The following is a 15,979-nucleotide window of genomic DNA, read 5'->3' as shown; positions in this document are numbered from 1 at the left end:
ATATTCCCAACTATCCACCCGATCTTACCCCTGAAATGGAAGTCTTATTGGGCCAGCAATGATGGGCTGCCCTCACCTATGCAGGTCTAAGGATAATTCCGAGTGAATAGGAATTTATAGTTAGCTCATGATTAAGATTAAGTTATCTAGGTCATTAATTAACGAAATAGTCAGTTTTATACATAAAACGACATTTAGAACTTAAAAAGTGACTGTTTCATGGTTCAGTCTTATGCAAACTCATTGCATAGGATGACCCCACTCACATATCTCTATATGAACGATTCAGGATAACATCGTTTGTACTAACTACAAAGTGGGCCGCATCCATAGTGTCCCCAGAAAAGGCGCCCAAACTTATTCATATACTACAGACCATTTTGGCTATATATTTGAACTTTATCCACATTTATGTCACTACATAAAGTTCAAACTACATTAAATAACCCCATGACCTTAGTTTATTGGATTCAAGATTACAATTTCAATAACAAATTTATCGAAAAACAAAACATAATATGTTTATTAATTTACAAACTACGAGTTTTAGGACATAAAATTCAATAAAGACACCTCAAGAAGTTGAGAAGATGAGACGAATTCCCTATGCTTCAACTGTTGAAAGCTTATTGTATACGATGTTGTGTACCACACTCGACATTTGCTATGCAGTAGGGATTGCCAGTCGTTATCAGTTGAATCCAGGATTTGATCACTGGACGACGGTCAAGACGATCCTCAAGTATCTTTGGAGAACGAGAAACTACATGCTCGTGTATGGAAATAAGGATCTGATCCTTATAGGATACACAAACCCTAACTTTCAGACCGATAGAGATTCTTGTAAACCGACATCGGGGTCAGTGTTCACTCTAAATGAAGAGGTTGTAGTATGGCGAAGCATCAAGCAAGGATGCATATCATGGACTCCACTATAGAAGCCGAATATGTAGTCACTTGTGAAGCAGCTAAGGGGGCTGTTTGGATGAGGAAAATCCTTACGGATTTGGAAGTTGTTCCAAATATAGATTTGCCAATCATTCTTTATTTGTATAATAGCGAGGCTTTGCCAAATTCGAAGGAACCTTGGAGTGATCATCGAGGAAAGCATATAGAATGGAAATACCACTTGATCAGGGAGATTGTGCATCACGGTGATGTGATAGTCACGAAGATCACGTCGGAGCACAATGTTGATGATCCATTTACAAAGTCTTCCACGGCTAAAATGTTCGAGGGTCACCTGGAGAGTCTGGATCTGTGGGATATGCAGCATCTTGTGTAGGGCATGTGGGAGATGATACTGGGGTATGCCCTAGTTTATTATATATTATACATGTATTTATCTTGTATTGTACATTAGTCTCCCGAGGCATTAGAACAAGTGGAAGATTGTTGGGATTGGTGTCCTAATTCTCCCGGAGTCTCGTAGTTTATAATATATACACATTGTTATGAATAAACTAATAGTTATTTTATCTGGCATTTACTCATATCCAATAAACAAAGCTCCACTGTTATTGTATGAAAACTTAAGCATGTATATGAGATATACAAGTGGATCATGCCTTAAGTGATAACCTAAATAGGTATGTAGTATAAGGATTCAGGAGAGATACCTGATCCTCGTGACACTACGGATACGACCTGCTTTGTAGAGGTTTATAAGTGTTGTAAACTACTACAGATGGTAGATCCTGATTATTCATGTGGAGACATGCGAGTGAGGGTATCCTATACAAAGAGTTTGTTTAAGACCAAACCACGAGATGATTAGTCTCTGTATATAAAGTCGTTGATACTGGAGACTTACATCTCACCTAAATGACCATAGGTGACATGACCTCAATCTTGAGTGTTTTGGGAACTCTTGCCTTTAAGGGCAGTCTTTTGATTAGTATGGGTGAGATGACTAGATTGCCAACTCAACATGCCTACCGTTTTGGGGATTTGTCTAATTTGGAAGCTGGGAACTCAGTTACACAAGATGGAATTCACTCCTTCCCTGAAGCAGAGGTAAGTAGATAGATTCCTCCTTTAAGTGTTGATTCCGGGTCTTGAACATAGTGGCCACATCTTCTCTTTGGAAGAGAGAACTCAGTCATAGTAGGACTATGACTTATGTTCATTAAAGGGATCAGTGGTACTTAAGGAATTAAATGTAACTACAGGGGCATAAAGGTTATTGGCCCAGCTGTACTTACGATCAATCTGTGAAGGGTTGCCACACTGTTGATTGGTTGATATGGACACATAATATATCTGTAGTAAGGAAAGGCCAGCTGTTGGTCTTTAGTTGAGTGCCTGACAATTAACGGATGGTAGATCCCATGACTAAAGAGTGTAGTCAGTTATTCACGTACCGTTGGAGCTTCGAACTACAGGTCCATAAGGTTCCCTTAATGGATTCAAGTTGAGAATCAGTTCTTGGTGTTGATTTGAAGTGTTCAAAATGACAAGAGGAAATTCGATTATATATGATATGATATGTGTGATGTATGAGATACATCAAGTGAAGGATGAATATAAATGAGATTTACATTAAGTACCATCAAATAGAAAAGGAACTATGGTTTATATGTTTCATGAGATGAAATATTAAAACTATAGGTTATAAATATAGTATGGTAAGTTGGTTATCATATATATTTATAATAATATTAATTATTGGATAATTATCTCTTTTCTCTAATAACCAATTGAGTGGGAGGTTATTGGTAGTTTCATGGTCATCGTGAGATAAAAGGAAAAATGTTTTCCTAAATTTTGGTAGATTTGCTAAAAGTTGTTGTGAGAATTTCCATTCTTGGAAAGATCTCACGTAGATGCTATCAAGTAGATTAGATACACTGAACGATTGCTGAAGAGAGACTAGACGATCATCGAGTGACACTACACGATAGTTCACTCAGCTGGCCATTAGCTAAACGATCATGGAGCTTTCGCTAAACGATCACATAACATTTGTCAAACGATTGGGCATCGTCTATACGGTAGACCTTTGCCATCTCCCACTTGCTCAATCGTTTGCACGATTATTCTTCCTCCGGTCTCTTCCTCTAACCAAGCCCATATAGAGCCTACACTTCTGGATTCTCACACAGAGAATACTAAGGTAGCCATTGTGGTAGTGTCATACATAACTCGACATAGTTCGAGGTTTTTGGAGGCTGTTGTCGTGTTCGTGATCTTGAAGATTGTTGTGTTCATGGTCGCTGTGATCATGCTGTGTTGCAGTCATAGTGTTCGAGTGTTCGGGTTTGTAGTTCTTCTGATTGATCGATTGTTCAAGATCGAGGGTGTTTAAAGATGAGTCTTCAAAGGTATGATTTTCTATCCCTTGATCTTGTGAAAAGCATGCTGTAATTTCGTTTTGTGCATAGCTTGTATGTTACACTTTTTTTTTTTTTATTGTAATTGTTAATGTTCAAATACAAATGGAATTTGGAACGATCATTCCACTGCTCATGGAAATCCTCATGTTCGATTTCCTTCAGCACCAACATTTTGGAGAAGGAAGGAAGCTACAAAAATATTTTGAAGAATCATTGAAGCATCCAAACCTGACTTCGAATAGGAAATGGTGAAGCCTTCCAAATTGAAGATGGGAAGGCATTGACGAAGCCTTTACACTTGAAAATGGGGGAGCATCGATGAAGCCTCTAAATTTGAAGATGGAGGAGCATCAACGAAGCCTCTGAACTTGAAGATGGAAGAGCATCGATCGAACCTTTGAACTTGAAGATGGAGAAGCATTGACGAAGCCTCTAAACTTCAAAATGGAGGAGCATCAACGAAGCCTCTGAATTTGAAATGGAGGAGCACCGAAGAAGCCTTTGAAGTTGAAGATGGAGAAGCATTGATGAAGCATCAAAACTTGAAGAAGGAGGGGCATCGACGAAACCTCTGAACTTAAACATGGAGAAGCATCAACGAAGCCTCTAAACTTGAAGATGGAAGAGCATTGACGGAGCCTCTAAACTTGAAGATGGAGAAGCATTGGCAAAGTCTTTAAACTTGAAAATGGAGAAGTATTGACGAAGCCTTTGAACTTGAAGATGGAAGAGCACCGACGAAGCCTATGAACTTGAAGATGGAGAAGCACTGACGAAGCCTATGAACTTGAAGATGGAGAAGCACTTACGAAGCCTCTGAACTTAAAGATGGAGGGGCACCAACCAAACCTCTAAACTTGAAGATAGATGAGCATAAATGAAGCCTCTTAGCTTTAAATATTATAAAGCATTGACAGATCCTTAAAACTTGAATTTTAAGAAGCTTTAGTGAAGCCTCCGAACCTGAATAAAAAGAAGCATCGACAAAAATTCTAAACTTGTTATTGAAGAACATCTATAGCTAAAGATGAAGAGTCGAACTAGAGATGAGTGATGCTTCAAATTTGAAGTAAAGAATGCTCTACACTGCTTCTTTGTTTAATTGAATGAAAAGATGATGAATTTTCTAGCATATCCTTATTGTACACATCCAACCTGTGTAGTATCATGCAAACAACATGTATCTTTAATTTGCTGTGTTACACCTAGTGGGGATGAACATCTTCAATTTGTTATGTTGTCTTCAGTAGGGATGGACATCTTCAATTTGTTGTGTTGCCTTCAATAGAGATGAACATATTCAATTTGTTGTGTTGGTTCCCCCTCCCCCCAGTAGAGATGAACAACATCAAATATATATATATATATATTTTGTATTGCAACTTGTAGGGTGATTGTGCCATTTCTTGATGATTGAGCATAAATTTCTTTAAGTTTCCTACATACCGTTGAAGAAAGAGATCAAGTCATGAAGTTCGTGAAGGATATTTTTTTTTCTTTTTCTTCTTTTTGTCTAGACCGAGCTTAAAGTTTCCTTTAAGTTGCATACGTACCCTTTACAATGATAGGGCTCAAGTCATAACGTAGTTCAAGAATTTTTTTTGGCCATTCACCTTTTAAGCTCATGTGAGCCAGGAGCAACATGCAATTTAGGCTCTTGTGACGAGAAGCTTCTACATTTAAACTTCAGAAGCTCTTATTTTATCATGGCTTTAATTATTTTCCTCATTTGTAGGATTTGGCAATATGATTAGCTTTGGTTTTGTCATCTAGGAACCTTTTACCATCCATCCTTCCTCCTCGACCATCCCTTCGTGCACTTCAACATGGTGGCATTTCCTATCATTCATAGTCAACTTCAATTAATTTCTCAGTCAAAGTAAACAATCTAGTACCATCTTTAGAGAACATAAGAAGGGTTATGCAATTACTATTTTTAGAACACCTAAACTAGAAACATACTTGATGAGGACGAGGGATCCATAGTTAGCAATAAGGGACACAAAACAAAGACTTACATTGTAAGTCAGTCTACAGAACCTAAAACTAAGGCTCTGATACCAACTATAACGACTCGACCTTTCGAGTACTCTGACATAGGCCGTTACAACTAAAGACTTATTTTCATTCAAAATATTTTGATTGTAATAACATAAATTCAGTGAAAACGTGATTGAACATTTTATATTGAAATGTTAATTTAATAATAAATCCAATAATCAAAACATTTAGTTGGGATCCCAGAAAACGTTTACAAAAAAAAAAAAAAAAAAAAAGTCCAAAACAAAACAATAAAACATGTCTTCTATCAACAAACTCAAACAAAAAAAAAACTAAAACATCTAAATTAGTAAATAAAAATAAAACATGAATTGCGGGAAGCGTTGTCTATTGTCCCTGTATGATTCCATCACGGGTCCGTTCTATCCCTCATCGGTCCATTCCTGTTGTTTCCTGAAAAACATAAAAGAAGAAAGGGTGGGTATAACAATACCCAGTTAGTGACCCACTACTAGGCCCTCTAGGTTACCTGTTAACTAGTTTATCTAGGCATCAGTGTACATCCATATCATATAAGTCGTAATGATTTCAAAGGGTCACTTATCAATTATGAACGCGATTTCGATGCATCAGTCATAGTGTATCGCTTGAAGGTCCATAAATCAGCCGTAAATATGAACCTGAAGGAACATGCATCAGTCATAATGTGTAAACCGAATGTCCACAAATCAGTCGTAATGTGCATATATACAGTCAAATGTGTACACCTACCCAGATAAGAAAAGCTAACAAGAGCCTTATAACTTAGCATGCATCAGTTTACATATAACTTTGTTATATTTACAGTTGTTTATCTTAGGGTAAAATTACTAGCATATCCTCAATCAACTTTACATATGATCATGGTCAAAATAGTCTATTAAATCAATATCATTAAATCATGCAGTTCAATAAGTCAAAAATTAACAATCCAAGCAATGTAGGGTTGTCACACCCCCTCCCAGATTACCCTTCTTAATCCAGAAGTGAATGTGACGATAGTAGTTACCAACCCTTTTGTGGCACTAACTGCTTAACTAACATCCTTAACCTGCTTAGATCTCTAGAATACATATATAACATTCACCAAACTAATGAAACTTAATAACCTTAGAACACCAGGGATCAACAACAACAGAATTACATCATATTAACACATACAAAGTTCAGTGGTCCCAATATATTTTACTAGTCCCTAATATGAGCAACACATATGTACAGACATTTACAGAGTAAACACCTAAAACTTTTCTCTAGACTTGGGACTTTTAACTGGAGTCCTTGAGTGGTAGAGTAGGATGACAGCTAACCTCTGGGGAGATGATCACTACCTGGAAAAAGAAAAACATTTGAAAGAATGAGCTACTCGTCTAGTGAGTGACTTAATAAAAACATAAATCTCATGCTTAAACTGAAAGCTAGAAAACAGAATACTGGAACTAAAACATGCCAAGCAAACGTGTACATAAAACTTTTAAAACCATTGTATCTGAAAACATAGCTAAACTGATTCGCGGTTAAGAGAGAACCCTCGTGCTTCAATCTCAACGTCGGATATCATGTTCAAAGAGAAACCCTTTTGTTCGATCTCTCAAACATATTGGGCAGGGGTGAGAACCCTTTTGTTCAACACCTGAGAGAGAACCCTTTTGTTCAATCTCTCAAACATAGCCTGACCTGAGGTGAGAACCCTTTTGTTCAACACCTTCTAGCCAATGCTAAGAAAGAACCCGTGATTCAATCTTATCGTCGGGTATCATGTTTAAGAGAGAACCCTTTTGTTCGATCTCTTAAACATAAGCCTGGGCTGGGGTGAGAACCCTTTTGTTCAGCATCTTATAGCCAATGCTAGGAAAGAACCCTTTGTTCAATCCTACTGAACTGATTAACTGTCATACGTGTACGTAGAGCAAACTGGATCCTGATGTTAAGGATCATGACTGAAGCAGGGTATCACTGCTTATCATTGAACTAAGTGAATTATTCTGATACCTTCTCTAAGTACTTCAGTATCAGAATCATAACAAAACTGAAACCGGGTAGTACAACTCAGATACCTTCTCCTTATACTTCAGTATTGAGCTGAAAATACCTGATAGGAAAACATTTTCATAAAACAAACTTACTGAAAGCTTGATCTCATAAAACATAGTTTTCATAAGAATATCATTTGCTAACGCATGCTCAACAACATTAAGAGCACATATGCTTTAAAACATAATACAAATACTTGCAACTTAAACATGTCATAGAGTCTTCTTTTGGGAACTACCATCGTTCAATCATTGTACCAAAGCATATTTCATAAACTTTGTAACTAGCATGCGTTTATAAACTTTAGAGAAATGCATTGCTTGGAACTTCTTGTAAAATAACCAACATAAAAGTAACTATCAATAAAGCACGGATTATTAAAATATTTATAAACCATTTATAAATCATTTATAGTCACTCACAGGTCCTTCAAGTTTTCTTCCTTAAGGCTTGATAGGATTTTCCAATGGGCGTTGAACTTACACGTATAAGCATACTACTTAGTGTTTACATTAGCCTTCCTTTTAGGCCTACTCAATAAATCAAGTTCACATGCCAAACCATCACATTGTGCCTCCTACCATTCACTTTGAGGGTTGGACACTAGCCAATTTGGAGGGATTGGGTGTTAAAAGAATGCACCCTTTGATCGCCCACACTCCCCACACTTAGAAAACTTTTGGAGCATCAAACTTCAGATTCAATTTCAACAATTCATAACTAAATTTCCAGAACTCATCTCAAGGAGCTTCCTTCTACAAACTTTCTTAGAATCAAGTTATCAACATTACCTTAAAATTGCAGCTCGAAATTCCTCGTCGTTTTATCTGGAGATTCAAAGTTTCATCATTGACTCCCATTCAAGTAGCTGCCTTCTTGTTCAACAATTTCCAGTTCAAACTTCAAAAATATATAACTCGATTTCCAGGCCTCATCTTAAAACATTTCATTCTACAAAGTTGTTTATAACTGAGTTAACAATATTATCTCAAAATTGTAGCTAAAGAATCATTGTGATTCATCCTGGAACTTCAATTCTTCACTGATGGCTTAGATTCACCCGAGAAACGAACCCTTCGTATTTATTTTTCTCCTCCGGCCTTATTCCGGCGATTTTTCCCTCTAGTAGCAGCAGAAAATAGACTCTCAGAGCTTTCGAATGCCACTGGAATTACACAAATAGCTCAAGTAATTTGTTCAAACCAATTAAATGAAATCGGCCTTCCTGCTTATCACCGCCCGAAATCCTGCATGAAATCTCCTTGGGCCTGAGCCACTTAGCCCACTAATGAAGATTAATGGTTGAGATTTGATTAAGCCATTTTCTTCCCACTCCATCATAACAAAATTTAGCATTAAATCTCATAGGATAGCATGGTCTCCTCTTGGTTTCCCATACTTAGCCAAAATTTGACCATTCTTTCCTACATAGCCATCCGAGAGTTCTCTTGCTCTTTAGTTTGCTTTCTTCCTCCATCACTCCTAACCAAAACATAATCTCATTACAACTCATTAGAGAACATCACATAACTTACACTTTCTTACTTAAGGTAATTAGGGTTCGGGTTTTACAAGGGTAACCAATCCATTTAGTCTAAAATATACAATCCAAGTAATCTAGTGTAACCAGCCCATTTAGTCTATCATATACAGTCCAAGTAGTAGGGACGACTTGTTCGAAAGCAAATCGGTAGAAAGACACTTACCTTATGTTTAGGCCTAAACAAATTAGCACACCAATCTCTCCCTTAACTTAAGTGAAATCATTAGATCAAACCCTGTATGAACAATTAAAATTAATTCCATCGTTCAGAACACTAACATCCAAATTCCAAGGGTATCAACCAATTGGAACCAATACTCCCTAGGCATTCAAGATAAGCCTCACATACTTACCAAATTTTAAACAAAAAGATTATGAACACGCTTGACAACAATCTCGACATTCTTTAAACCTCGATTTCAACCCAAAATTATGAAATAGCCCAATTATTAAACAAAAACTTATCTTACAAGAAAACCATCACTACTTACCTCAACCTTACCTAAAGGAACAATTCCATTGAAACCCATGATCAATGGAAGAGGCGAACAGAGAACGGGCGACGAACGTCAGATTTGGTAGCTACACAGTGGTACTTGGCGGCGACTTCATCAGAATCCTCATGTCGAATGAAACAGCGAGGAAGAGAAGGCTAGAATTTGGCAGAGGTGCGACGCACGGTGAGATAGAGATACAAATACCTGGGCATCGAGAGAGCTATGGAGCACGACTACACAATGGCGAATCTGGTAGCACTAGGTCACGACAGCTAGGTTGTGAAGCGACAATCAGATCTAGCAAAGAAAAGAGGTGCACGATGGGGCTTCTACGCAAAACAGGGAAGAGGGTGGGGGGGGGGGGGGGGGTGATAGCTTGTAGAACTACAAGCTATTGTAGTCTTTTACTTAGAATTATGAGGGTTGATGAGTAGAATATGTGTTCATATTGATAAGAATTCATGTAGAAAAACGAGTTTGCATTAATCAATGCTGGATATTCCCGCTAAACCTATATCATGTGTTATCTTACGTCAAAATGTACAATTTTGTAGTTATTGCAGGAATTGAATGCATGCGTTGATCCCAGACCATCACAAAGTTGATCGCATGCATTGATTTTCATGAAGGCAAGTTTTTCGCATGGAATGTTGCCACTTTAGAGTGATATATGTGATAAAGGATGATCGCAAAATGGGTGGGATGCATTGATACTCCAGAAGAAACAATCATGAATGCATACCTCGGGAGTATCAAAGAGATAAGGTCATGATGACATTCCCCCTATCGCGAAAAGAATGACAGGGATTCAACGCAGGATTACCAATTTTGTCGGTGTTTGAGCTCTATAAAGAGAGCCTTGGAGCCCAAATTCAAGGCATCCGGGACTTCTACCTTGGGCAGATTCCTATGATCACAGACGGGAGCATAAGCAGATAGTCTTTGAGAGTTTTTCATTCCCACAACCCTTTTCGATTGACAACCGGAGCTTCGCTGGAGATAGAGCTCGAGAGAAACTACTCCACCACCCATCCATGGCACCACCGATAGCCTTGACATACATTTGTTGGAAGCAAGAGATTTCCTACATCTGGTCCTCCACGTCTCTTCTTTCCTCTGTATTGTATTACATTTTGGCTTAAGATATTAATTCATTTTGTAATCAATGCATCTCTTTAGTTCCTTCAATATCATTTTCATCACCTTTTACTTTCATCACAATGAGTTAAGTGCAGATTGGAAGAGTTATCGTTTACTCAATCATGTGACATAGAGATATGACGCTTGTAGTAAACCACCAAGAGATGTGTTATAACTGGTAGAAATACAAGTTATTACAACACAAATAAGTAAAACAATGAGAGAATGTGATGGTAAAATAGGCAATATCATGTCTGAAAGCATTAAATAGAAAGGAATTGCAATCACGAGTGCTCATTGCATAAAAGCATTTAATCTACCTATTTTGTGCAGGAACAATGCGATGACGCATATGAAATTGCGTTCCAAAGGCACAATACGGCAAATGCGCTTGAAGTTTAGATCGCAAGACATGCGACCGCAAGAAGTTTCTCAAATGGTGATTGCATAAAAACCTCGCATCAAGGCAGCAACATAATAAATCGTGATGGGACGTAAAGCTGGTAACGGTTGATTCCGAATTTAGGTGACAAGCCGTTAAAAGCCAAACTGTAGCAAGTACATTGAACTTTCGGTGACTTTTAAACAGAGCAACAGATTAGAGAAATTACTGCCGCCCATCATTGCAATCTTTGTAAGAAAAGTTGCTTCATCTTGAAATCTATAAATATCGAAGATCACCAGAGAGAAATTGAGTTAGTCTGTTAGTCTGTTCATGCACATACTCATACATATACGTAGAGGATGGAGAGAGCAAGGAGACGAGAAAAAGTCAGGAGAAATCACTCCCGGGCAGATTGAGAGACTGTCAGAAAGCAGCACAAAAGGGAGAGGGCCAACCTTTGTGAGAGCAAGAATCCACATTGAGAACAAAGTTGAAGTGATAAGAGAGTAGTGTAAAAGGGCACGGGAAGCAAGACATTGCTTACCGAGCTTGTTCTCTCAATTTCATTTGTTATTTTGTATTCAGTACTTTATTTGCAGAAAATGGAAACTTCATTTCACTATATGTTCAATCTCTCCATACCATGCATGAGTAGCTAAATTTCTGAATGGGTTGAGAAGTACTTAGCTAGCATGACTTAAGATTTACATTTTATGCGATCATCTTGTCTTATGCATGCATCATTCACCTTGGATGTACTTGAGAAAGTAGTCTAAAGATAGATTCTATGTTTGAAAGAGTCAGATTAGGTCATATGAGCAAGAGTAGAAACTTAGACATAAGTTCTATATGTTATTTACACATCGCGTGCGCCTTAGAAATAGGATTGGTGGTATGCGGTCACTTTGTCTTATGTGTGCATTTGGGCATACTTGAGAGAGTAGTCGAAAGATAGAATTTAGGCTTGAGAGAGTCAGATTAGATCGCATAAGCAAGAATAGAAACTTAGAAATAAGTTCTATCGACATTTTCGCATATGCATCGCATGCGTCCTAGAAATAGAAATTATGGCATTCTACATTGAGAAATGTAGTATTTATATTTGTGTGTAGCATGATCGTATAATTTGTGCACAATCTTAGGAAATGTTAGCTAAACTCCTTTTCAACCCCTTCATCACATACTTAATGTAACTCTATGCTTTTATCACTCTGCGTTCAACTCCGTCGCATAGGAAAAATCTCAATCAAAACACCATCCACTTCATTTATTTACCACCGCAATATAATGGAAGAGTCTGTCGCATATCTACTTAGTAGTCCCTGTGTTCGAACCTGGACTTACTAAGAAACCTAAGAAGGCTTATACTTGGGCCTTGATAGGAAAACTTGCATGATCACCGCATAACACACATCACCGCAAACTCACACCATAACATAACATAATTTTACGCATCAGTGTGTGTTACGCGAGTATAGTATGACAACCCTCTTTGCTTAGTGCAAGGTTATTGCAATGCTTGTCTATGAGCTGAGTAGCTATAACCACTGTCCGAGAGGGTAAGTAGTAGAACTCGCTAAGCAAAGTAAGGAGTGTTCACAGAGATAGGAATAATCTTATGCTCAACGTAACCATGCATTATAGAGATATAAGCATGTGGCTGACCATAGAGAGGTGTGTGATGCATTGTGGCGAGGTGGGATTATCCTTGCGACCAACTAAATGACTTGGTGAAATTTCCTCCCCCAACCCTTACTCTCCATTCATCACGATTCTCATAGTCAAATTTCAATTGCTCAGTCTGTTTAGTTAGAAGTATGAGTAGCGCATAGTTAATCTATTTCTTTCTTTTCATTTTTATTCCTCGCCTCAAACACATTATTTCACAAGTATCCTTTAGTTGCAAGTCCCTATGTTCGACCTTGGATCATCCCGAGAAACTTGCGATCTCGTTATACTTGGCGAGAGATCAAGAAAACTGTTCACTTCTTTCTCTTTTTTTCTTTTTTTTTTTTCTTTTTTTTTCTTTTTTTTTTTTTTCATAAGACAAAACCCATCGGATGAGGGAGGAAGGGAGTTATTTTAATTCCCATCCATCTTGAAGGAATAACTCCTCTGTAGTGGGAGTTGTTAAATATGTATTATATTATCATATAATATACATTTTAATATACATTAAAATGCACATATCTCTTATAACATTTAGTTTTAATATGAATCATATTCACATTAAATTTTACCTATAATATTTTATATAAATTTCATTTATATAAATAATATTTGAATCTCATTCAAATATTTATTTCTCAAATATTATATAGTTATAATTATAAATCATATTTATAATTAATTAATATATATAATGTATCAATATATATATATTAGAATTTATATTTAAACACATTAATATAATTAGTATCTTTAATTCCCTATTAAATAATTTGAATAATTTAAATTATTTCAAAATTAATTATTCCTTGTTTTATCCTTAATGAGCTAACGAGGCAACCATATGAATTTAGAGATTAGAACATCCAATGATACAAGATTAATTAAATAAAATTTTTAATTAAATTAATCAACATTCATTAACTGACTATCACTTCACTATAGATCAACAACTACACTATTCACATTGTAGATATATTTCTATGTCCATGGATATAATGTATCAACAGTAAGTCGACCCCTCACGAATTTCTCATAACTACAACTGGGTCAAATTATCATTCTATTCCTATAGTTACATCTAACTCTTTAAGTACTATTGACCCCTCCAATGAACAATTAGTTATAGTCTAACTACCAATTAGACCTCTCTCTGGTCAATGAGAGGATGAGACGTCTCATTGTTCAAGACCTAGAATCAACCATTAAGGGAGAAATTTATCTACATACCTTCACAACAGGGAGGAGTGAATTTTATCTTATGTAGCTATATTCTTAGCTCCCTATTCGGATAAATCTCCAAAATGGTAGGCTTATTGAGTTAGTGAATCTGGCCACTCTCACCAATACAGATCAAAGGATTTCCCTTATAGGTAGAACTTTACAACTGACTCATGACTAAGGTCGAGTCACCTATGGTCATTATAATAAAATGTTAATCTCTTCAAGTAGCGACGTTATAAAGAGAGACTAAACACTTTGTTGTCTAGTTTTATACAAACTCTTTATATAGGATACTCGCGTTTACATGTTTTCACATGAATGATTAGGATTCAATCGTTGTAATACTTTACAACTATTGTAACAATTACAAAGTGGGTGTATACGTAGTGTCACCAAGATGAAGTACGCAATCTTATCCATGTACTACAGACTATTTAGGTTATTATTTAAACATGATCCACTTGTATGTCAACCACATAAATGTTTAAGTTACATAAAATAACCATGGACCTTAATTTGTTGGATCGAGTTAATGCAAACTAAATATAAAATGAAATGACACTTTATTTTATTAAATAAATATTTCGTATACAAAACTTACAAACTATGAAACGCACGAGATTTGAGGCCAACACCAATAGGTTCATCAAAATCCAGTAACTAAAAAAAAAAAATATAATAATCAAGATTACATACGTTCAAGAAGTAATCAAGGCTTGAAAACATCAAGCCATTTACAATCCCAAAGATTCAGCCTAAAACTAAAAAGATAAAGAAAACTAAAGAGAACCTTCATAGCTCATGGATGGATCTTCCTCTCCTCCTTGCATGTTAAAAACCCTAAAAATCGACTCATATTTATAGTGGGCCATAGAGGTGTGGCCCTTATCCACCGCGTTGCGGAAAGTGCATCAGAGATGTCATGGCACTGCCCCTCGTCATCGACTTATTTTGGTGTAGTTTGCTTTGTTTTACTTGTTTTGCATTCGTAACATCTCGATGACCTCCTATGCTCGATTCGCCGTCTAAGAACACAATTAATCATTAATATCTGATGACCTCTTTTTTACATTTTACTTTTTTGCATTTTAGTTTATCATGTGAAAATCCCCTCTTTTTTATTGCTTTCCAAGAATAAATTTACCTTAGAGACATTTTATCTTAGGCTCCATGTGCTTCAATTTGGTCTTACTACTCATAGTACCAAGTAGTGAAAGTTCATGATAAAAAATTATAAATGCTATTTGATTGATTGAAGGTCTCTCCATTCATTGATATACCAAATATAAAGTATGTCATTGATTGAAGGTCTTGCCATTCATTGATATACCAAATATAAAGTATGTCACTTAAATTATACTATAACAAAAAGTATATCAAATATACTACTGATATATATGTTGATACATCAAAGAGGGTGAAATTGAAATAATAAAAAACAAAAATGAAATCTAGTATTTTTTTTTTGCTATATTTGTAAATTGAAAAAAACTATTGCTAAATTTACCATTTTAATATTCCTTTTTCACATTATTGTAAATGGCCTGTTTTTAATTTTGTCTCATCATGTCACTATCACTTTGAAAATAAAGTTTCAAGACTCACACCATCCATAACTATGAATTATTAATACCAAATCTTCACGATTTTTCAATTCTAATTACCCATTAACATCATTTCAAAATAATTATATAATATAATTTTTAGAAATCATTTGTTAACAAGTTTAATTTTTTAAATACGCGACCACAGTGGGAGTCAAACCCACGACCTTTTGATCCGAAGTCAAACGCGCTAATCCACTGCGCTATGCGATCATTGGATGAGGTAATAATTGTATTTTTTTAGTTTTCTATTTATGTTTCTTTCCTACTTTCTCATATTTCTAGAAGAAGCACTTGAATTATTAATTAAGTTCTTAAAACAAAATAAGTTTTCAAAAACTACTTTTTCTTACTTTTCAAAATTGGTTTAGTTTCTGAAAACTTTAGTAGAAAGTAATTAACAAAACAAAGAAACTTAAATGTGGAAGTAGTGTTCATATACCTCATATTCAAAAAATAAAAATAAAAAATCAAATGGTTACCAGACAGAATCTTAGTTTATCATAATG

At 36.0% G+C, this 15,979-nt stretch overlaps 1 non-coding gene across 1 annotated transcript; it reads right to left on the bottom strand.

Annotated features, from left to right (window-relative positions):
- Positions 1-15,609: 15,609 nt before the first annotated feature.
- TRNAR-UCG lies at positions 15,610-15,683 on the bottom strand. Its single transcript has one exon. It is a non-coding gene; the product is annotated as a tRNA-Arg (tRNA).
- Between the last annotated feature and the right edge of the window lie 296 nt (positions 15,684-15,979).

This window comes from Benincasa hispida, chromosome 7 (assembly GCF_009727055.1).
Source record: "Benincasa hispida cultivar B227 chromosome 7, ASM972705v1, whole genome shotgun sequence".
Taxonomy (NCBI): domain Eukaryota; kingdom Viridiplantae; phylum Streptophyta; class Magnoliopsida; order Cucurbitales; family Cucurbitaceae; genus Benincasa; species Benincasa hispida.
The sequence above is the reverse complement of the archived record's forward strand: the minus strand, read 5'-3'. Positions and strand labels throughout refer to the sequence as shown.